Genomic DNA, 24,928 nt, shown 5'->3' with positions numbered 1-24,928 from the left:
AGGGTCACCGTTTCTGTGACTCCCAGGCACGTGTAATTCTCCAGCTCCCACTCCAGTCTGCTCCCTCATAGTGTCACTGTCTCTGTGACACCCAGGTACGTAATTCTCCAGCTCCTACTCCACACTGCTACCTCACAGGGTCAACGTCTCTGTGACGCCCAGGTATGTGTAATCCTCCAGCTCCCACACCACTCTGCTCCCTCACAGTGTCACTGTCTCTGTGACTCCCAGGTACGTGTCAGCCTCCAGCTTCGACTCCACTCTGCTCCCTCAGTGTCAACGTCTCTGTGACTCCCAGGGACGTGTAATCCTCCAGCTCCAACTCCACTCTGCTCTCCAACAGGGTCACCGTCTCTGTGACTGCCAGGTATGTGTAATCCCCCAGCTCCCACTCCACTCTGCTCCCTCACAATTTCAACTTCTCTGTGACTCCCAGGGACGTGTAATTCTCCAGCTCCCACTCCACTCTGCTCCCTCACAGTTTCACCGTCTCTGTGTCTCACAGGTAGGTGTAATCCTCCAGCTCCAACTCCACTCGGATCCCTCACAGGGTCACTGTCTCTGTGAGTCACCGGGACGTGTAACTCTCCGGCTCCCACTCCACTCTGCTTCCTCACAGGGTCACCGTCTCTGTTACACCCAGTGACGTGAAATCCTCCAGCTCCCACTACACTCAGCTCCCTTACAAGGTCACCCTCTCTGTGACTCCCAGGTATGTGTAATCCCCCAGGTCGGACTCCATTCTGCTGCCTCACAGGGTCACTGTCTCTGTGACTCCCAGGTACGTGTAATCCTCCAGCTCCCACTCCATTCTGCTCCCTCACACGGTCACCGTCTTTGTGACTCCCAGGGATTTGTAATCCTCCAGCCCCCACTCCACTCTGAGCCCTCACAGTGTCACTGTCTCTGTGAATCTCAGGGATTTGTAATCCTCCAGCCCACACTCCACTCTGCTCCCTCACAGTTTCACCGTCTCTGTGACTCCCAGGTATGTGTAGTCCCCCAGCTCCAACTCCACTCTGCTCCCTCACCGGGTTACCGTCTCTGTGACTCCCAGGTATGTGTAATCCTCCAGCTCCCACTCCACTCTGCTCCCTCATAGGGTCACCGTCTCTGGGACTCGCAGGGATGTGTAATTCTCCAGCTCACACTCCACTCTGCTCCCTCACAGGGTCACCGTCTCTGTGAGTCCCAGGGACGTGTAATCCTCCAGCCCCCTCTCCACTCTGCTCCCTCACAGGGTCACCGTCTCTGTGAGTCCCAGGTACGTGTAATCCTCCAGCCCCCTCTCCACCCTGCTCCCTCACAGGTTCACCATCTCTCTGACTCCCAAGGGACGTGTAATCCTCCAGACCCCACTCCACTCTGCTCCCTCACAGGCTCACCGTCTTTATGACTCCCAAGGATTTGTAATCTTCCAGCTCCCACTCCACTCTGCTCCCTCACAGAGTCACCGTCTCTGTGAATCCCAGGGATTGGTAATCCAGCAGCTCCCACTCCACTCTGCTCCCTCGCAGGTTCACCCTGTTAGGACGGTTCTACCGTCCCCGTGTTCGTTTCGGAGGAATGAGACACCGGGTCAGATTCTGAGAAACAGACTGCTTTATTCGAGAGAGAATCGAGTTACAGCAAGGTGTCAGGCTCGCTGGAGAAGGCGCCTTCTAATGCTTTGTTCTAAGTTGTTTATTCTTATACCCCCCTTATTCCTGCACCGTTCCCTTATTTGGTAATGGTCGGTTCTATAGTTTGCCATTGGCCCCAGTCTCTTATCAGTGTTCTAACATGCCTTATTCGGCTATCAGTTAGCTCAACTTGCTATGTACCAGATGGCCCCTTTGTTCTGTTTTTTCAAGTTTTACTGCTCTTTCAGTACTTTTCCACTGGTTCAATTATCTTCCTCAGACCTCGTGTCTGTTTTTCCCCTCTGGGGCCCCCTGGCCACATCAGCCTGAGAGCTACTTCTATCTAACATTTTAGTGTTACTGCTTCTATCCAACATTTTAGTGTTACTTCCATCTTACATTTGCCTGAGTGTTACTTCTACCTAACATTCCCCCTCTTGGCCTCAGAGAGGCCACAAATACAGCAAACGCGCGCAGCAGTCAGGGCCGGGCGGGTCGGTGAGTGCCCCTCCGTCACTCATTTGCAAGACCGACCACTTGGCGTTACCCGGCTTGTCTGAGTCTATGGAGACACAGTTATAAGGGAAAGGAGTCCCTAAGCAGCATACAAGTACACAAAGCATTCCGCGCCGCAAAATCCCTACTCTATGCGCCTCTCCAGCTCGCATACAATCGTTAAGGCACGAGAAACAGTGAAATAAACATAACAAACATAAACACTCAAAAGTCGTAACATGGGGGCGGGTGGTCCCCCTCCATCTCCAATCCAGTCATGCTCACTGTCGCATAGGGAGCGCCCGCGCATCCCTGCTGCACGGCTTGATAAGGTGGGGGCGAAGAGGGGTGGTCGTCCTTGTCTGTAAGGGCTCGGTCGATAGTCCGGGTCATAAGGGTCCTGAGACAGGGGATACAACAGCAACCACAAATAATAAAAATAGCAACAGAAATGCTCAGGCCCAGGGCTAACTGTCCCAACATACTTCCCCAATTCCCGAATGTTTTACTCAACCAATCTATAACAGGATTACTGACCCCTGACTGCAGCTTCAGTTCAGAGGCCAGAGCACGCAGTTTCCTTAGCGTTTTAGTGAGTTTCCCATCTGGGCCCGTATTGTTCGCTATTGAAGTACAACATATTTCACCAAACATAGTGCAGACCCCTCCTTTCTCTGCTAAGAGAATCTCTCCCTATCCCCTTACTTCTCTGCCCCACATGCTATCACTTGCTGCTCCGGTTGCTCACTTTTGGTTGCATTCTTCTCCTAATTACCTCATCAACCGCAGCTACCATCATTTATGCGTTCTGCTCCTGTCACTCGTCATTTCTCTCTTTACAAACACTTTCTGTGCCCCTCCTAACAATTCATTTAATGGTTTTATCCCACTCCACCCTTCTATCTTCCGTATCTTTCCCTATCCAGCATCCCCATATAAGTCTCCTTTCTTCCGCAGTAAATAGTATATTCAAAATAGACATTAACTCAGCCCACAAATACAGACTGGGCCTCAAAAATAAATTAACTTGTTCTGACAATCCTATCGGATTCTCAACCAGGATCGTCATTTCCTTTTAAATGTTCCGACCTCCCCACTGGCGAGGGGGTCACACACAAACCCAATCTCCTTGTCCCCTATCAACACTTCCCGAAATGGACAAGTCGTTATGTTCTTCCCTGTTTCTTTCTTTTCAGAAATTTTCCAATGTTCCTATCTTCCCATATGCTCAAACACCAATTTATCAATTCATGCTTGACTAACTTTAAGGCCTGTTCTTAACTTGTAAACATATTTATATATGTACGCCCATGTATTCAGTGTTTAATATTTAAAATGTAAAATGCATACAGTTCCCAATTTTGAAATCCACTGTAATCACCCAGATTTAGTACCCTAATTTAGATCCAAAATTAGTTTTCTTATGTACTCCTGTCCTTCATATATTGCTTTTATGTAAAAATAAAAGAGATTAGTAAGAAAAAAGTAGTTAGGGAGTCATGACTCATAGAAAAACAGAAGTTATTAGCCTCAAAAAATCATGTTAAGTTCACATAAAAAGAAATCACTTTAAACAGCAGTCCTGGAACTCAGGCTCTAGAAACAAAACCAAGAAAATAATCACCAAACAAACAGATGCATCTGAATCAGTTCACGAAGGGTTAAAGTCTTTGCAGGCTGTACTCCCAAAATGTTTACTTCAAACGTGCTGCCCTACTCTCTCTATCTATCTCTCTCACAGACACGGTCTGCTAGTGCTCAGCAGCATTCGCATTCTCTCTCTCCTTGGGATATGACACACAATTTCTTAATTCCACAGACCCACTCAGATTATTATATCAGTTATATCAATATCAGTTACCAACTAATCTTTCCCATCTCCACTCAATCTCAATAAAATCTCCAACCTGAAAAAAATCATGTTAAGCAATCATAAAAAATCACATTCAAAAAAAAGTCCAGGGACTCAAGCTCCAGGTGATAGCACTCAGACATTCATTCACTAACAAGCAGATGAATTTAAGCCGGAACACAAAGTGTTAAACTGTCTGCTGGCCGAGCAGTCCTTTGTTAGTGTCTCGCACTGTCTCTCTCTCTCTCTCTCTCTCTCTGTTCTCTCCCACAGACCTTTACAAACACAGAAATACTTACACACACAGATTTTTACACACTCAGAGACTCTATCTTTCTCATAAACAGACTCCCTCTCACACACACACAGTCGTTCTGTCCGGAACTCTGTGTCTGTCTCTGTCCCCTGTCCTCTGTCTTTGTCTCTCTCTCCACCACGGCACTCCTGGGTGTTGGGCGCATAGCCACCAGTTTAGGGGGGCCCGTAATTAAACCTCTCAATCGACATCTGTGTCAGTCTCAAAGGTCACCGACCGTTATAAAAATCCCGTCAACCACCCGATCTAACCGTCCCGTTAGGTAACACGCTGTCCCCTCGTGCCGTTACGTCCGTTATTTTGTCAGCGCAGTGGAAGCTTCCCACTCCCCAAGTCCGTCAGCGCATGGGTCTATACTCCTGTAACCCCAGTACCCGCGTCTTATACTAGCCTACGACCCAACTCTCGTTCTGGGAGCCGTGCGGTCCGTAATACACAATCGCCCCGCCTCCTACCTCCAGGATTTTGAAATTGCAAAGTTGTTTCCACGCACACCTGGAGAAATCACCGACTCACCACCAGGAGAGAAAGTGAATGAAAAAATATTACTCACCGATTCCAGGACTTTCGATCTGCAGTGATGTTCCAACGCACACCTAGACGGTTCACTTGTCTAACGATAGGAGACTATAAACATATGCCTCAGCATCTCCAGGAATTTAAAATTGCAGGGGTGTTCCAACGCACACCTAGAGGATTCGCTTTTATAACCATAAGAGACCAAAGATAAATAACTCACCGTCTCCAGGACTTTTAGAATTGCTGGGGTGTTTCAACGCACACCTGGAGGTCTCACCGACTCTAGGACTTTTAAATTGCAAGGCTGTTCCAACGCACACCTAGAGGACTCACTCTTCTCACTATAGAAAGCGACAAATAAAAAAGAAATTCACCGTGTCCAATACCTCTGGCTTTTCCGGGACGACCAACACACCGAAAGGACTCGCACTTAGAACAAAGCGATTCTCTGTCGTCTACTCACCTCTGCAATTTAGGTTGGCAAAGGTATTCGAGACGTCGGAACAACTACTAATTTAGAGTGGTCAATGTCTACTGGAGACCTTCATGCAAAGGGCGTCCCCGGACCCAGTTCAGAATGGCCGGCCGCCCGGCGGCTCTCAACCCCTGCCAACAAGCGTGTCTCCATTCCCTCCGCACGTCAGGGGTCACCATCTGTTAGGACGGTTCTACCATCCCCGTGTTCGTTTCGGAGGAATGAGACACCGGGTCAGATTCTAAGAAACAGACTGCTTTATTCGAGAGAGAATCGAGTTACAGCAAGGTATCAGGCTCGCTGGAGAAGGCGCCTTCTAATCCTTTGTTCTAAGTTGTTTATTCTTATACCCCCCTTATTCCTGCACCGTTCCCTTATTTGGTAATGGTCGGTTCTATAGTTTGCCATTGGCCCCAGTCTCTTATCAGTGTTCTAACATGCCTTATTCGGCTATCAGTTAGCTCAACTTGCTATGTACCAGATGGCCCCTTTGTTCTGTTTTTTCAAGTTTTACTGCTCTTTCAGTACTTTTCCACTGGTTCAATTATCTTCCTCAGACCTCGTGTCTGTTTTTCCCCTCTGGGGCCCCCTGGCCACATCAGCCTGAGAGCTACTTCTATCTAACATTTTAGTGTTACTTCCATCTTACATTTGCCTGAGTGTTACTTCTACCTAACAACCCTCTGCGACTCCCAAGGACATGTAATCCTCCAGCTCCCACTCCACTCTGCTCCCTCACAGGGTCACCGTCTCTGCGACTCCCAGGTACGTGTAATCCTCCAGCTCCCACTCCACTCTGCTCCCTCACAGCGTCACCATCTTTGTGACTCCCAGGGATTTGTAATCCTCCAGCCCCCACTCCACTCTGAGCCCTCACAGGGTCACCGTCTCTGTGAATCCCAGGGATTTGTAATCCTCCAGCCCCCACTCCACTCTGGTCCCGCACAGGGTCACTGTCTCTGTAAATCCCAGAGATTTGTAATTTTCCAGCTCCCTCTCCATTCTGCACTCTCACAGGGTCACCGTCTCTGTGACTCCCAGGTATGTGTAATCACGCAGCTCCCACTCCACTCTGCTCCCTCACAGGGTCACCGTCTCTTTGAATACCGGGGATTTGTAATCCTCCAGCTCACACTCCGCTCTGCTCCCTCACAGGGTCACCGTCTCTGTGACTCCCAGGTATGTGTAATCACGCAGCTCCCACTCCACTCTGCTCCCTCACAGGGTCACTGTCTCTGTGTCTCCCAGATACATGAAATGCTCCAGCTCCCACTCCACTCTGCTCCCTCACAACGTCACCGTCTCTGTGGCTCCCTAGTATGTGTAATCGCCCAGCTCCCACTCCACTCTGCTCCGTCACAGGGTCACCATCTCTGTGACTCCCCGGTACATGTAATCCTCCAGCTCCCACTCCACTCTGCTCCCTCACAGGGTCACCGTCTCTGTGACTCCGTGGGATTTGTAATCCTCCAGCTCCCACTCCACTATGAGCCCTCACAGGGTCACTGTCTCTGTGAATCCCAGATATTTGTAATTTTCCAATCCCCACTCCACTCTGCTCCTTCACAGGGACACCGTCTCTGTGACTCACAGGTACATGTAATCCTCCAGCACCCACTCAACTCTGCCCCCTCACAGGGACACTGTCTCTGTGACTCCCAGGGATGTGTAATTCTCCAGCTCCCACTCCACTCTGCTCCCTCACAGGGTCACTGTCTCTGTGACTCCTACACGTGAAATCCTCCAGCTCGCACTGCACTCTGCAACCTCACAGGGTCACCGTCTCTGTGACTACCAGGTATATGTAATCCTCCAGCTCCCACTCCACTCTGCTCCCTCACAAGGTCACCGTCTCTGTGACTCCCCGGTACGTGTAATCCTCCAGCTCCCACTCCACTCTGCTCCCTCACAGGGTCACCAGCTCTGTGACTCCCAGGTATGTGTAATCCCCCAGCTCCCACTCCACTCTGCTCCCTCACAGGGTCACTGTCTCTGTGACTCCCAGGGACGTGTAATCCTCCAGCTCCCACTCCACTCTGCTCCCTCACATGGTCACCGTCTCTGTGAATCCCAGGGATTTATAATCCTCCAGCTCCCACTCCACTCTGCTCCCTCACAGGGTCACCGTCTCTTCGACTCCCACGGACGTGTAATCCTCCAGCTCCCACTCTACTCTGCTCCCTCACAGGGTCACCAGCTCTGTGACTCCCCGGTACGTGTAATCCTCCAGCTCCCACTCCACTCTGCTCCCTCACAGGGTCACCAGTTCTGTGACTCCCAGGGACGTGTAATCCTCCAGCTCCCACTGCACTCTGCTCCCTCACAGGGTCACTGTCTCTGTGACTCCCGGGTACATGCAATCCTCCAGCTCCCACTCAACTCTGCTCCCTCACAGGGTTACTGTCTCTGTGACTCCCACGTACATGTAATCCTCCAGCTCCCACTCCACTCTGCTCCCTCACAGAATCACCATCTCTGTGACTCCCTGGGACGTATAGCCCTCCATCTCCCTCTCCACTCTGCTCACTCACATGGTCACTGTCTCTGTGACTCCCAGGTATGCGTAATCCCCCAGCTCCCACTCCACTCTGCTCCCTCACAGGGTCACTGTCTCTGTGACTCACAGGTACATGTAATCCTCCAGCTCCCACTCCACTCTGCTCCCTCACAGAATCACCGTCTCTGTGACTCCCTGGGACGTGTAACCCTCCATCTCCCTCTCCACTCTGCTTCCTCACAGGGTCACTGTCTTTATGACTGCCAGTTATGTGTAATCCTCCAGCTCCCACTCCATTCTGCTCCCTCACAGCGTCACCGTCTCTGTGACTCCCAGGTACGTGTAATCCTCCAGCTCCCACTCCACTCTGCTCCCTCACATGGTCACCGTCTCTGTGACTCCCAGGTACGTGTAATCCTCCAGCTCCCACTCCACTCTGCTCCCTCACAGGGTCACCGTCTCTGTGACTCCCAGGTACGCGTAATCCCCCAGCTCCCACTCCACTCTGCTACCTCACAGGGTCACCGTCTCTGTGACTCCCAGGTACATGTAATCCTCCAGCTCCCACTCCACTCTGCTCCCTCACAGGGTCACTGTCTCTGTGACTCCCAGACACGATTAGGCCTCTATCCTCAGTGCTGATATCATCCCACTTTGCTGTCTCTGTAACTCCCAGTTGTGTTAGCCTCAACCTACTGCTCCAAGTTGCTCTCTCTTTTGGCCACCCCCTCTGTGAGTCGGTGCTAATTTCGAGCCTCCTCCTCTGCTGCTTCTCCAACTCCAAGTCCCAGTCGGCCTCGATACTCACTGCTGATTTATATTCTCCCGCTCTGTGCTGCTTTTTCTCAGGTCTCTCCCTTTGTGACTCCCAGGTATTGGTAGGCCTCAAGCTTCAGCTGAGATGTGTAACATCCCATTCCACACTGCTCCCTCACAGGATCACCACTGTGCGTGGAAGACAGTGGGAGAGAGGAAGCTGAGAGTGCGCAGAGAATGTTGCAGTGATTGAGCGAGCTGTATGGGATGGAACAGGTTGTCTGGAGAGGTAGGCAGACCTGTAGTGTCTAAAGCAGGTTACTGGAAGATACAGGGAGAGTTTCAGGCACTGAGGGAGGCAAAGGAAATTGAGAGGTGGGGACGGAACCTTGTAGAGTCTAAAGTTCTTTTTGTGAGCTGCTTACTGAGATGTGTAGACTCCAAAAAATGCAAATTGACAGCCAGGAAGTGTTGTGTGGTACTGGAGTCTGTTGTATGTTACAGAATTAGAAGACTCGCAGTAACTGGGGGTTGCAGATGTTTGAAGCACTCGTGGTGTTCAAGGACCCTCAGGATATAAGGAGGTACAGAGAATGGGAGCATTCCAAATAGTGGGGTTGCAGGGGCTGGACGAGCAAGAATGGATACGGAGGATGAAAACTACCAATTTAGCACAACCAGCCCCTGGGGGCGGCACAGTGGCACAGTGGTTAGCACTGCTGCCTCACAGCGCCTGGAGACCCGGGTTCAATTCCCGACTCAGGCGACTGACTGTGTGGAGTTTGCACGTTCTCCCCGTGTCTGCGTGGGTTTCCTCCGGGTGCTCCGGTTTCCTCCCACAGTCACAAAGATGTGCGGGTCAGGTGAATTGGCCATGCTAAATTGCCCGTAGTGTTAGGTAAGGGGTAAATGTAGGGGCATGGGTGGGTTGCGCTTCGGCGGGTCGGTGTGGACTTGTTGGGCCGAAGGGCCTGTTTCCACACTGTAAGTCTAATCTAATTCACAGAGATTTAAGGAAGGGAACCTGTGCTGTCATTGAATACAGTTATATGCAGAGTTACAGATACTGAGGGGTTACAAATTTAGAAAGGAAGACGTTGTAGGTGATCAGAAGTTTGAACAAGAATAAAGAAATTTGAGAGATCACTAACACAGATGGGAATGGAGGTGGTGAGACATTCTGATGAACAAAAACTGTTGTCGGCAGAGGAGGATGTCACATATAAAGGAAGAGCTGCATTGTCTGCATGCAGTTCCAGACATGAGGAGTGTTGCAGCGCCTGGTGGAGGGGACACAGATAACAACAGTTCCAACGGCTGGTGCAGTGGCTCAGGAAGACAGCTCATCACCACCTTCTCAGGGACAACTCCAAATCAACAATACATCCAACAATGCTCATGACCACGAGTGATTAAATAAATAAATAATCTACAAGTGGCACTGAGGTCACTCAGGAAGGCCCTTTCAACAGCACTTCACAAACGCAGAACAACTATTACCTGGAAGGACAGGAGTTCCAGGTGCACGGTAACATCAGCATCTTCAAGGTGCCCTCCAAGCCACGCTCCATTCTCCCAGCACTGTGTCTGTCCCTACACCTAAAAGACTGCAGTGGGTGAGGAAGGCCGTTCACCAGCACCTTCTCCAGGGAATTACAGATGGGAACGTAATGATGGCTGAGCAAGTGATGGCCACATCCCATCAGTGAATTTGTACAAGGGAAACTCATGGACTGTTCATGTCCCCTTTGCTTCCTCCACACAATCCACATTCCCATCTCGTTCTGTGTCAGCAACAAACATTGAAGCAGTAGATTTTGTCCATCCATCAAATGCATCGAATCCTTTTGTGAATAGATAGGGGTCAAACACTAATCCATTTATTCCCACTTAGTTTTCAGTGAAAGAATTATCCATGTCAGTATATTCCCTCCAATCCCACATTTGCCAATATTGCTTATCCACCTCTTCAGTGGGACTGTGTTGAAAGGTTTCTGAAAATCCCAACAAACCATTCCTCCCTTTTATCTACTCTGCTTGTTCACAGCCAGACAGGAAAACAAATCCAGCAGGGTTTGTGAAATGATACTTCAGTTTCAGAACTAAATGCTTGGTGTGGATAGAGGATTGGCTGATTAGCAGACGACAGAGTAGGGAAAAAGGGGTCGTTTTCACAATGGGAACTGGTGACGAGGGGAACTCTGCAGGGGTCAGTGTTAGGGCCACGCTGTACATGTTATACATTAACAGTCTGGACAAAGGATGTTAGTGGGTACAAGAACTAGTTTTACAAGAAAGAGCCCAGGATGAAATGTTTGCCATATGAGGAGCAGGTGAAGTCTCTGAGTCTGTACTTGATGAAGTTTCAGAGGCGGAGGTGGCAGGATCTCATTCAAACTTACAGAATACTGAGGGGCCTTAGATGGAGTGAACGGGGGTGGGGAGATGATTTCACTAGGCAGATAGACGATGGGCCAAGGGCACAGGTTCAGAGTGAAGGAAGGACCCTTTAGAATAGAGACCTGGAGGAATTGATTCAGCCAGAGGGTGATGAATCTGTGGAACGGTACCTGCTGTAGGGAGGGTTATAGATGAGGGTGGCATTTACTCAGATAAGGCTACAAGAACTAGAGAAGGCTATGGAGATGATAAGATGGATGGAGATACTCGAGGAGCTGACATTGACAGGGTAGGTGATAGTGATGGGAGAATGTTACACAGATAGTGAGTCTTGTTAGAACTGGATTGGGAGAGTCACAGACATTGGACTGGGTTCTACAGATTGAGAGTAATGCAGGGACCTGAGAGGACTACACATATAGGGAGGATTGTGGGCTGTCCACATTTTGAGAGGGTTTCAGGTTACACCAATAAGGAGGGATGTTGGAACTGTTGGAGTTTACAGAGACTGGGATGTTTAATTGTTAAAGCGATATTTTTAGGGTCAGTTATATGGAACGCAGAGGGAGAGTTTAGATTTTATTAGATTCTCTATATTATGGAAACGGCACTTCAGCCCAACAAGTCCACACCAACTCTCCAAAGAGTAATCCACCCAGACCCATTTTCCTCTGAATGATGCACCTAACGTTCTGGGTAGTTTAGAATGGCCAATTCACCTGACCTGCACATCTTTGGACTGTGATAGGAAAATGGGGTACTTGGGGGAAACCCATGCAGACACAGACAGAATTTGTTAACTCCATGCAGACAGTCCCCCAAGACTGGAATCGAACCTGGGTCTTTGAAGCAGCAGTGCACACCAATGAATCGCCATGCCACCCTAAACTGCAGAGCTACACAAAGAGAGGGTGTTTGAGGTGCAGGTAGGAGCACACAGTGATGGGGAGTGCTGTTACCGCTGGAAAAGGGTCTGGAGATGTTTACACAGATAAGAAGGTTGGTAGGCATGGGAGATGGTTACAGACGTCGTGTGTTTCTGTAGGCCAGGAGACAGGAATGTGATTGGGCCTGCAGAAGGTTACAGTGATATCACGTTCTCTTGGGGCTTGAGGAAGGTACATAGGTGGGTATTTTGATCCAGGCTGGAGGATTTTACAGAGACAGGATGGACTGCAGTTATTGTGGAAAACCACAGAAATAGAGATTATTGTACTGACTGCAGGATGGGATGATTGAGATGGGCATGTTATCGAGACTGGAGCAATTTACAAATAGCGAGAGTCGTCAGCATTGGAGTAGGTTTCAAATATACAGCAGGATAATGGGAGAGGTGGAGGTTACAGAAATAGGAACTTTGCTGGCAATTACAACCATTCAAGACACTGGTGCAGATGAGATGGTCCAAAAGGTGTGTTTCCTTGCTGTATGACCCTATCACATTACAAGAGACCATATGAGAGTGGGGTGACGGAACAGAAAGATCCCAGGTTTCAATACTACCTTCTTAAGGGAGGCCTTCTTTCCCCTATGGTGTCCTGATGCTCACTAAAACAGCACAGGCCTGGACTGATAATTGTGAACTTCCTGTATTGTCATAGGAAGGCTCAGAACTGCAGTGATGAAAGTTAACAAGAGAGTGGAGATTGAGCCTGGGACCTTCATGCTCTGTGTTCACCCTTCAGCACTGTATCTGTGTCATGTCTTCCAGACCAAACTTCGATCCCTTAAATTCGCTCTGTTCTGTTCACTGTGAGTGATCTTACCTCACTGCAGGATTTATTGAAGACTCCAGATCTCCCTACCCTCTGGCTGACCAACTGTGTTCAATGAGATGATGGATGAAACACCCAGCAGTTGGAATGTTTAATGAGTCAGGAATGTCCTGAATATATGCAGGAGATGGAGAAATAGACAGAATGGGAAATTAGACTGATACAGTGAGGGTTACACATGGAGAATGACACTGAGTCCCACAGAGATCTGGAAAACCCCACTCTCCATCCCTGGCCTGCATGGTCTGCTTGGAGTGCAGAATTCTGTTGGCTCAGGATCTGGAGTAACTACAAAAGCTGCAGTCACCGGCAGCAATTAGACCCTCACAGTGACAGATATTACATGGAGAGTTACTGTGTGATATGACCAGAGTGCTGGAAGATGTCAGGATCAAACCACGGTCGAGAAGAAGGGGTTTGATTCATGGTGCACTGAGATCAGTACTCAGGGATGAGGGAGCTATTAATGGGACAGGCGATGGCCTAATGTTACTCTCACTAGCCTGTTCATCCAGAATTTAATGCCGGTGGTAGGGAAAAACATCTGAATGCTCAATATCTTTTCAGGAAGGAAATCAGTGGTAGGCAGCTGGTCTGGCCTACACATGACTCCAGACCCAGAGCAATGGCGTTGACTCTAAACTACCCTCTGTAATGTTCTAGCAAGGCACTCAGCTCAAGGGCAGCTCGGAGGTGGGCATGAAATGCTGGCCTGCCAGAGACAGCAATATCCCACGAGTGAATTAAAAGCAACCCTGCTGGGAGCAGTGTCCTGGCCAATCATGTCGGTAGATTTATAGACAGAGCTTTAAGCTCATATGGAGGATGCAGGGACAGGTTTCAGATGAAAGGACCTTTCCAAATCCAAAGAGAAAAAGTGATGCATCGGAACAGCATGGGGATGTGGCTGAAGACAAGCAGAAAGGAACAGGAAGGGACAGAGTTAAACTAAAACTGTACATCAGTGAATCGGTTTGTGACAGCACATTGTGGGAAAGAATAAATTATAATTTTTTTGGAATTGCCAAAGTATCTGCAATAAGGTAATAGACTTGTGGCACAGAGATAAATGGGATTTAGTCAGCAGAGAGATGTGGTTACAGGGTGAAAAAAAGTGGAACATAAATATTCAATGGTACACAACCTTGTGGGATCCCGGGCAGAATAGGAGTACAGGAGGGTAACCCTGATAGTAATCAATAAAAATAGCATTACAGAGAAAGCATTTGGCCTCAGACGATGTGAATTCTGGATCCCATGTGTCACAAACACAAGCAGAAGAACTTTTTCTTAGGCTGCCTAGCAGCATTTCATTCTTCCTCCCGGCATTAAACAGGATTCCACTGGTATTTGTAACAAAGGCATTATGATAGCTTTGGGAGACTTCAATCTTTGCATGATCCGGGACAGTCAGCCTGGCATGAGTGATATTATCCGAGCTCCTTCTCTAAATGTGTTTTGTCAGCGTTTCTTTGAATAACATATTGTGCAGATGGCTAGGGATATCATGATCTCAGATCGAAATTGAGTGATGAAGCTGACTGAAGGTGTGATGTAACACAGAGATCCTCCATGAGATTGCAATATAGTGGAATTCAAAAAGATTATCAAGTTTTCAAGGGATCGTAAAGCAAACCCGGGCATCAGAAACAAAGCCAATTATATGAGTTTGAGAGGAGAACTGACCAAAATAAACAGAGGAAACAGACTGAAATGTCAGGCAGTAAATGAACAGTGGAAAACAATTGCAGTCATAGAGTGATAGAGATGTACAGCAGAGAAACTGACCCCTCGGTCCAATTCGTCCACGCCAACCAGATATCATAACCATTCTAGTTCCATTTCCCGGCACCTATCCCCCCAAACCCTTCCTATTCATATACCCATCCAGATGCCTTTTAAATGTTGTAATTTTACTAGCCTCCACCACTTCCTCTGGCAGTTGATTCCGTACACACAGCACCCTCTGCGTGAAAACATTGCTCCTTCGGTCCCTTTCAAATCTTTCACCTCTCCGCCCTGAACTTATGCCCTCTAGTTCTGGAGTCCCCCATCCCAGGGAAACAACCTTGTCTGTTTATCCAATCCATGCCCCTCCTGACTTTATAAATCTCAATAAGCTCACCTCTAAGCCTCTGACACTCCAGGGAAAACAGCCCCAGCCTGTTCAGCCTCTCCTTGTAGCTCAGATCCTACAACCCTGGCAACATCCTTGTAAATCTTTTCTGAACCCTTTGAAGTTTCACAACATCCTTCCAATAAGGATGAGACCAGAATTGCATACAATATTCCAACAGTGGCCTAACCAATGTCCTGTACAGCTGCAAGATGACCTCCCAACACTTATACTCGATATTCTGACCAATAAAGGAAAGCATACCAAACGCCTTCTTCACTATCCTTTTTACCTGCGACTCCACTGTCAAGGAAATACGAACCTGCACTCCAGGTCTCTTTGTTCAGCAACACTCCCTAAGATCTTACCATGAAGTGTATAAGTCCTGTGAGGATTAGCTTTTCCAAAATGAAGTACCTCACATTTATCTAAATTAATCTCCATCAGCTATTCCTCACTCCATTGACTCATCTGATAAACAGGAGACAGTAAGGTCTGCAGATGCTGGAGATCAGAGTGGACAGTGTGCTGCTGGAAAAGCACAGGTCAGGCAGCATCTGAGGAGCAGGAAAGCCGTCGTTTCGGGCTGGAGCCCTGCATCAGGAATGAGGCTGGAAGCCACGGGGTGGAGAGATAATGGGAGGGGGTGGGGTTGGGGGAAAGGTAGCTCAGAGTGCAGTAGGCGGTTGGAAATGGGGGTAAGAGTGTTGGGACAGAGAGGAGGGGAGAGCGGATTGGTGGGAAGCACGATGACAGGTGGGACAGGTCATGAGGGCGGTGCTGAGCTGGAAGGTTGGAACAGGGTAAGGAGGGGAAGGGAAAATGAGAAAACTGGTGAAGTCCACATTGATAGGGTGCAAGAGTACCAAGGCAAAAGAAAAGACGTTCTTCCTCCAGGCGTCGGGTGGTGAGGGAGTGGTGATGGAGGAGGCCAATGACCTGCATGTTCTCGGCTGAGTGGGAGGGTGAGTTGAAATGTTTGGTAACAGGGTGTTCGGTTGATTTTCAGGTGTCTTGGAGATGTTTTGTAAAGCACGCTGTGAGAAAGCGACCTGTCTCCTCATCTCCTCTACATTGGGGACACAGGACACCTTCTCGCAGAGCACTTTAGAGAACATCCCCAGACACCTGCACTAATCAACCCCACCGCCCTGTTGGGCAGGATTCGAATCTGTGTGGGCAAGCCCCAATGGATTTCTAACCCATCGCCTAAACCACTCGACTACGACCACATGCTTACAGAGGTTACAGAGCTAAGGAGGATTGTAGGGACTGGAAGAGGTTTCACAGTTTGAGTGTAGTGGGGACTGGAGGAAAATACCAAAATAGGGAGGGTTTAAGATTGAAGGATTCAGCAGAAAAACTTTACAGGGTTAATGCAGAATTCTTGACAGCGTGGAGTAACAGAAAAATTTCAGGGTCAATGTCCAGAGATACTTCAAATTTTCCACCCAAGTTGTTAGGTCTGTTAAGAAAGCCAATGATGTGTCGGCTTCCGTTAGCAGGAGGCTTGAGTTTAAGAGCTGTGAGGTTATGCTGCAGCTCGATATAGCCTGTGGTTAGACCACAATTAGAATATTGTGTTCAGTTCTGTTTGCCTCATTACAGGAAAGATGTGGAAGCTTTGAAGAGGGTGGAGATTTATCAGGATGTTGCTTGGACTGGAGGGGGGGACTGATGAAGAACGGCTGAGGGAGTCAGGGATTTTCTGTTTGGAATGAAAAAGGATGTGAAGTGACTTGATAGAGGCATATGAGATGATGACAGGTAGACATAGAGTGGGTGGTCTGAAATTTTTCCCATTACGAAAATGGCTGTAACTAGGAGGCAAAATTATAGGGCAATTGAAGGAAGGTTGAGGGGAGATGTCAGAGGTAGCTTCTTTACACAGAGTGTGGTGGGTGAGTGGAATGTATTACCAGTGTTGGTGGTGGAGTCAGATACATTAGGGACATTTAAGTAACTTTTGGATAAGCACATGAATGATAGCAAAATGAGTTTCTCAAAATGGAGACCTGTGACCAGTGGTTTTCCACAGGGATCCGTGCTGAGACCACTGCTGCTTGTGATACATATCAATGATTTGGAGGAAGGTATCGGTTCCTTGATTAGCAAGTTTGTAGATGACACTAAGATTGGTGGAGTAGCAGACAGTGAAACGGAATGTCAGATAATACAGCAGAATATAGATAGATTAGAGAGGCTGGCAAAGAAAGGGCAGATGGACTTCAATCCAGGCAAATGCGAGGTAATGCAATTCGGAAGATCCAGTTCAAAAGTGTTGGATCAACTATACAGTAAATGGAAAGATCCTGGGGAAAATTGATGTACAGAGAGATCTGGGTATTCAGGCCCATTGTTCCTTAAAGGTGGCAATGCAGGTCAGGAAAGTGGTCAAGCAGATACAGCATGCTTTCTTGCATTGGACGGGGCGTTGAGTACAAGAGTTGGCAGGTCATGGGACATCGGTTTGGCTACATTTAGAATATTGTGTACAGTTCTGGTCACCACATTACCAAAAGGATGTGCATGCTTTGGAGAGGGTGCAGAGGATGTTCACCGGGATGTTGCCTGGTATAGAGGGCACTAGCAATGAGGAGAGATTGAACAGATTCGGATTACTTTCATTATAACGATGAAGGTTGACTGGGGACCTTATTGAGGTCTGAAAAATCATGGGATGTATAGACAAGGTGGAATTCAAAAAGCTTTCTTCCCCCAGAGTGTGGAACTCAATTAATAGGGGTCATGAGTTCAATGTGCGAGGGGGCAGGTTTAGGGCAGAACGACTGTATCTAGACTGATGTATGAATGGGTAGGGAGCAAAGGGCTACCGATCCTCAGCAAATAGGTGACGGGTTTAGACGGAGGATCTGGATCACCGGAGGCTCAGCGGGCTGAAAATCCTGTTCCCGTGCTGTGCTTTTCTTTGTTCTTTGAATGGTCTGCAGGTTAGATTGATCTTAGAGTAGGATAAAAGATTGGCACAACATTGAGGGCTGAAGGGCCTGTGCTGTGCTGTACTGTTCTGTGTTCTAAATAGGGAGGGTTACAATGGCAGGAAGGGGTTTCAGGAGGCTGGAGAGGATGGGGTCTGAATGAACAGATACATTAGGAAGGCTTTACTAGGATTGTCGGAGGTAACAGAGACAGCAATGATCTGATCTGGAGAAGAAGACCCAGACTGGGAGGGTGTGGGGACTGGAGGTGGTTTCACAGGGAATGAGAACCAGAGAGCCACAGGGTGTTACAGAAATGTGGAGAGCTGTAGGGCCTGCAGGAGTTCATGCTAATAGGGAGGTTGGGAGGGATGGAGCAGTTTACATGGAGAAGGAAGTTGGCAGGATGGAGCGGTTTACACAGACAGGGAGGGTTTTCAGTGAATGGAGCAGATTACAGAGATAAAGTGGGTTGTATAAACTGGAGAAACAAACAGAGATATGGAGGATAGACGTGACTGAAGATGTTTATAGATATACGAACGTTTACTTCTGCAGATTATTTAGATGTGGAGCGTGTAGTGTCTGATAGATTTTCCAGAAGGGCAATAATTTTGGTTGGAGACAGTTTCACAGATTAGTAACCTCCTCCAGAATGGTCAAAGTGGAAAGGGTTGTAGGGGAGGGTGAGGTTACACAGGTAGGGGTGTAAGAGCTGGAGAAGGTTGTGGAGATGAGTAAATGGACGGAGATACAGGAGGAGCTTACATTGAAAGGGTGGGTGTTATCAATGGGACGATGTTACATAGATAGTGAGTCTGGAACTGGATCAGGAGAGTTACAGGCTTTCAGCGAGTTCTACAGATCAGGAGTGCTGCAGAGACCTGAAACGATTATCGAGTCTCCACCAAGTGATTGTGTCTTTAGGACTGGAAGAGGTTACGTAGATACAGAAACATCGAAGACAATGTGTGCCGCCTTCTTTTTCTTGAACAGAGCCTCAATATCCCCCATCAGCCAGGTTTTCCCTACACTCTAACAGAGACATATTGGATTCTTGAGATCACATTTTTAAAAGCCTCCCATTTGCCAGTCATTCTTTTTCCTTCAAACAGACTGACCCAGGGGATATGGAGGAGCTGGTGTTGGACTGGGATGGGCAACGTTAAAAATCACACAACACCAGCTTACAGTCCAGCTGGTTTATTTGGAAGCACTGGGTTTCAGAGCGCTGCGCCTTCATCAGGTGGTTGTGGAGCACAATCTTAAGACATGAATTTAAAGTAATAGAAATGAAGTGTCATGGAATGTAATATCAAACACATTTAGTTGAAGTTTTCATCTTTCGGAATGATCACCTGGACTTCGAAAGCTAGTGCTTCGATATAAACCTGTTGGACTATAACCTGGTGTTGTGTGATTTTTAGTTCAGCCAATCGACCTCTGCTTGATCCTGCCAAATAGCCCCAAAATTGGCCCTACTCCAGTTTAAGAACTTAATCTGTGGACCTGTCTGATCTTTGTTCATAACAATGTTAAAACTAAGACAGTTGTGGTCACTGGACCCAAAGTGCTCTCCAACTGACACTTTAGTCACATGCCTGACTTCGTTTCCTGAGATGAGGTCCAGTGTTGCACCCGCCTGAGTAGAGTGGGGCCGTCTATATGCTGATCTCGGAAACTTTCTTGGACACATTTGACAAATACTACCCCATACGGGCCTTTTACACTCTAGGTAGTCCAGTCAATACAGGAGATGTTAAAATCTCCAACCAATACTACCCTATTATTTCTATCAGTACCTGCAACCTCACTCCTCATCTGCTCCTCTAGTACCCACTGGCTATTTGGGGATCCAGAACACCATCCCCGCAGACTGACCAACCCCTTTTTGTTTCTAACTTCTAACCATATGACCTCATTTGATCACCCCAAAAGAGTATCCTCGCTAAGCACTGTTGTTCTGCCCTCACTTATCAAAAGGACAAATCTCCATCCTCACTTACTTGTCCTTCTGTAGCTGTAGCTTCTGTATCCTGGAACACTGAGCTGCCAGTCCTGCCCTTCGCTCAGCCATGTTTCTGTCATGGCTATAATATCACAGTCTCCAGAGCCAATCCATGCTCTGAGCTCGTCTGCCTTATCAGTCAGGCCTCGTGCATTGAAATAAATGCACGCTAAACCAGAAGTCTTTTCCGTCCCTTGACTCTGCCCCTGGATATCCTGCATAGGAAACTTGCTCTCAATGGCTGATGCATTTTTCCTTGACTGGTCACCCCCTGCGAAACGTGTTTGAATCCTCCCTGCTGAACACTAGCAAATCTCCTCCCAGGAATACTGGTGCCCCTCTGATTCAAGTCAAACATGGCCCCGCCTTGTTCAGGTCACCTCTACCCCAGAGGAGATCCCAATGATCCAAGAACTGAAAACCCTGCCCCCTCCACCAGCTCCTCAGCCACACCTCCATCCGGCCGATCTTTCTATTTCTATCCTCACTGGCATGTGGCACTGGGAGTAATCTGGAGATCACAAACCTTGATGTCCTGCTTTTTAACTCCTTTCGTCACTCCCTGTATATATTTCACAGGATCCCAACCCTTTGACTAACTGTGCCATGTGGACCGATGTGCACAATGACCTCTGGCTACTCACCCTCGCCTGTCTCCTGTTTATTTTATTTTTTTTCCGTTTATAATAACTTTTTATTAAACAAATTACAAAACAGTTTACAATAAACATTTACAGCTGTACAAGAGACAGCAATTTTACAAGGGAGAGGAGCAGCAAAGCTAGGCCCCAAACCCTACCGTTCAACCATTTTACAGGGAGATGAGGACAAACCTCAAATCCCAGTTCCACATTTAACAAGACAGTGACAATGACATTTGTACATTCAACAATATGGTTACATACAGAAGTGCAGACAATACAGATCCAGCAAGCCCCCACCCCTCCCACCTTTCGACCACTCTAAGCCAGCCCGCCCCTACCCACCTTCCAGTTCTCGGTCCACCCCGTGCCCCTTCCAGTTCTCGGTCCGCCCTCACACACCTTTCGACCACCTCTAGGACAGCCCGACCCAGTACCCGCCCGGGGTGACAGCGGTTTGGACGGCCTACCCACCTTCCGTCTTCACTAACCACCCTCATCACCTTTCGACCACCTCTGGGGCAGCCCGCCCCGGTATCTGCCCGGGGTGACAGCGCTGAGGACGGCTACCCGCCTTCTGGCTCTCGGTCTGCCCCTACGTACCATTGGGCTCTCACCCACCCCATTGCGCCTCCGACCAGTGGGCTATCCTAGCACACCTTTCGACCACCTCTAGGGCAGCCCGTCCCCTTCCCTGGGACGACAGCGTGTAGGGTAACCCACAAGCCTTCCGGATCTCAGCCGCCCCTACGCACCTTCTGGCTCTCGGCAGCTCTGACACCTTTCGACCACCTCTAGGACAGCCCATCCTGATTACCCCTTATCAGGACGACAGCGCTCAGAACAGCCTACTCACCATCTGGCTCTCGGGGTGACTGGCATCAGGGTGGCCTACCCACCCTCTGGCTTTCAGGACAGCCTACCAACCTTCAGGTTACTAATGTGGTTCCTTGGTTCAGGCAGGGCAGCAGGGATAGGCCAGGTAATTACAGAGCAGATAGTCTGACAGCAGGGAGAGGGAAATTATTGGACACAATTCTGAGGGACAGAATGAATCAACATTTGAAAAGGCAGGGATCGATTAGGAATACTCATCATGGATTTGATAGAGTAAGATCCTCTCCCAAATTTAGCTTAGATTTTTATTTGAAATTACGATTGAGGATGTTGATGACGGCAGTGCAGGAGATGTCGGTTGCATGGAGTTCATTAAGGCGCTTGACAAGGTCCCTCATGAAACGCTGGTCCAACAGACCAATGGGATCCAAGGCAATTTGACAACCTGGATCCACAACGGTGGAGGGTTGGTTTTGTGTTTGAAATTCTTTCACCAGTGGGTGTACCACAGGGGTCTGTGCAGCAACCATTGCTGTTTATTATATAAAATAGAACAGTACAGCACAGAACAGGCCCTTTGGCCCACGCTGTTGTGCCGAGTCTTAATCCTAATGTAAAATATAGTAACTTAACCTACGGACCCGTCAACTTGCTGCTATCCATGTGCATGTCCAGCAGTTGCTTAAATGTCCCCAATGACTTTGCTTCCACCACCAAAGCTGGCAATGCATTCCATACACTCAACCCTCCGCGTAAAGAACCTACCTCTGATGTCTCCTTTATACCTTCCTCCAAATATCTTCAAACTATGACTTCTCATACCAGTCAATCCTGCTCTGGGGAAAAGTCTCTGGCTGTTGACTCTATCTATTCCTCTCATTATTTTGAACAGTATTATGTACATTATAACTCGATGTGAAAGCACAAGGTAGCATTTGTTGGTTTGCAGATGACATGAAAGGTGAGGGTTTTGTCCACAGGGAGGGGGTCTGAAGGTTGAGGACAGAACAGGAGGTGAGAGAGGAGGGGTATTGGAGTTTCTGGTCAGTGAAAACATTCCAGCAGTAATTAGATAGGGTATTCCTGGGGATCACCCAGTGAAGCTATAATAATGCAACGGAGAAATGAGACTGGGTCATCAGTTTGATATGACTGTAACACAGGCCCCCAACAGTCAGCGGGAATTTGAGCAGCAAATATGACGGGAGATTTCAGAGATCTGTAAGAATGATAGGGTTGGAATGGTCGGGGATTTTAACTTTCCAAACCTAGACTCGGACTGCTAGAGTGTTCACAGCTTGATTGAGAGGAATTTGTTCAGCATGTACAAGAAAACTGTCCCAGTCAAAATGTCAATGGTCGGACTGCAGGAAGAGGTAAAACCTGACCTCACCTTGGGAAACAAAGTAGGGAAAGGGACTGAGTTGTTCATGGGTCAACACTTTGGCAAAGTGATCACAATCGTATTGGTTTGAAAATAGCGATGGAAAAGGACAAACTTGGTCCACAAGTTAAAGATCAAAACTGGCCTTTCCTCAATCCAGATGATATTAGTAAAGAACTTTTAACAATTGACTGTGGAGGCTATGTGTAGGTAAAGGGACGTCAGGCAGATGGGAAGCTTTCAAAAGGGAGTTAAAATGAGAGTTCAGAGCCAGCATAGTCCTGTTAGTGTAAATGACAATGCTGACACAAGTAGGAAACTCTGGATGAATGGGGGTATTGAGGTTCTGGTCAACATAAAGGGGACACACGTCACATATAGCCAGCTGGATTAAGGGAATCCATTAAAGAACATTGTGAGTGGAGTAATTCACTTAAGAGGGAAATCAGGAAGGACCAATGAGGACCACAAAAAGGGTTGGCAGGTCAGGCTGAGGAAAATCCAAAGAGATTCTACAAGTATATTAACAACAGAAGATTAACTAGGGGCAGACTATGACTCCTTGAAGATGAATGGGGCCATCAAAGCGTGGAACCACAGGAGATGGGTGAGATCCTAAACGAAAATATCATGTTTGAACTTGCTGTGGAGAAAGACAGGGGATGTCAGGGAAATAAACAGTGATGTCTTCACAAGACTCCACATAACAGGAGGTACTGGAGCTTTTTAAATGCATATGAGGGAGACAAGTCCCTGGGAACTAATCAAGTACATCCAAGGATATTGTGTGAAGCTCAGGAAGAAATTGTGGCTCCCATAAAGAGATGTTTCTATCACTGACAACCACGGGTGGTGAGCAGGGTGCCTGGAGGGTGGCTAATGTTGTATCAGTATTTAGGAAAGTCTGCGAGGAAAAGACAAGGACATAAACACCAAGAAGCTTGATGTCAGTGGTGCGTACATTGTTGGAAGCGATTCTGTGGAACAGGAGTTACATGCATTTGCAATGGCAAGGATTGATTAGGAATAATCAGCACAGCTTTGGAACGCTGTATAGAATTCTGATGGTCCTGATCTGGGAGGTGTTTCCTGAAACTGTAAATGGAACAAAGATTGACGAAGATGTAACTGATCCTGGAGGGTTTGACAGATTCGGAGAGGCTGGATAAGCTGGAAAGCAACATGGTGGCGGGGGAGAGGGGGGCGGAGGGAGGGGGGAATGAGATAGATTTGGCAGATAATGTAAATTATTTTCTACAGCATACAACTACAAAAAAGCAACTGGAGAGACACTAGGGCTCCTCAAAGATCAGTGAGGCCATCCAAGTGTCGAACCACAGGAGATGGGAGAGAGCCTAAATGAGCGTTTCATGTCAGAACGTACTGTGGACAAAGACTAGGGAACAAAGGGAAAGAAACAGTGATGGCTTGGAAAGAGTCTCCATTACAGAAGAGGTGGTGCTTGAGGATTTAGAACACAAAAGGTAGAGAAAGCCTTAGCTCCTGAACAAGTGTATCCCAGAACATTGTGGCAAAGTAGTGGCAGGAACACGAGCAGAAATATTTAAGTCATTGTCCTTCGCATTCCCACTGGGAGTAGGTGGCTGAGAGGTGACCTTATAAAGGTTTAGAAAACCATGAGAAGTACAGGAAAGTTGTTTAACCAACGACTTTAGCCCAGGGTAGTGGAGTCCATAAGTAGATGGGATTGAACTGCAGAAGGAAAAGGTGTTAGCAATTCTGGGAAGTGCGAAAATAGGTACGTCCCCTGCGCTGGATTGGATTGATCCTTGTACACTATGGGAAGTCAGGAAGGAGATTGCCGAAACTTTGGCTTTGATCTTTATGACATCATTGTCTACAGGAATAGTGCCAGAAAGCTGGAGGATAGCAAATGTTGCCCCCTTGACAAAGAAGGGAAGTAGGGACAACCCTGGGTAATTATAGACCTGTGAGCCTTACTTCGATTCTGGGTAAAGTGTTGGAAAGGCTTGTAAAAGAGGCTCGCATTTATAATCATCTGGAGAAAAATAAGTTGCTGAGGGATAGCCAGCACAGTTTTGTGAAGGGTAGGTCATGTCTCACAAACCTTATTGATGTATTTGAGAAATTGAGAAATTCAGCCCACTATCCCAGCACTACTGTTCATCCTGTTTTTTCATAGTTAACCTTCTTCACTGTCCAGTATAACACCAACTTTAGTGCCATCCACAAACATATTTACCAGGAAACTAATATTCTCAGTCAAATCAATTATACAAATGTAAAACAGCAGTGGACTGTCTATACCTCCAGT

At 47.8% G+C, this 24,928-nt stretch overlaps 1 long non-coding RNA gene across 1 annotated transcript in view; it reads right to left on the bottom strand.

The window, feature by feature from the left end:
- Positions 1–1,607: 1,607 nt before the first annotated feature.
- LOC132825282 (uncharacterized) overlaps positions 1,608–24,928 on the bottom strand; it is a 63,077-nt gene continuing 39,756 nt past the window's right edge. Inside the window, exons 6-7 of the long non-coding RNA XR_009645770.1 lie at positions 5,025–5,145; positions 1,608–2,517 (exon numbers count right to left, since the gene is read on the bottom strand). This is a non-coding gene — a long non-coding RNA (uncharacterized LOC132825282). The remainder of the gene's footprint in view (positions 2,518–5,024; positions 5,146–24,928) is intronic.

This window comes from Hemiscyllium ocellatum, chromosome 20 (assembly GCF_020745735.1).
Source record: "Hemiscyllium ocellatum isolate sHemOce1 chromosome 20, sHemOce1.pat.X.cur, whole genome shotgun sequence".
Classification (NCBI taxonomy): domain Eukaryota; kingdom Metazoa; phylum Chordata; class Chondrichthyes; order Orectolobiformes; family Hemiscylliidae; genus Hemiscyllium; species Hemiscyllium ocellatum.
This window is presented reverse-complemented; position numbering and strand designations above follow the sequence as displayed.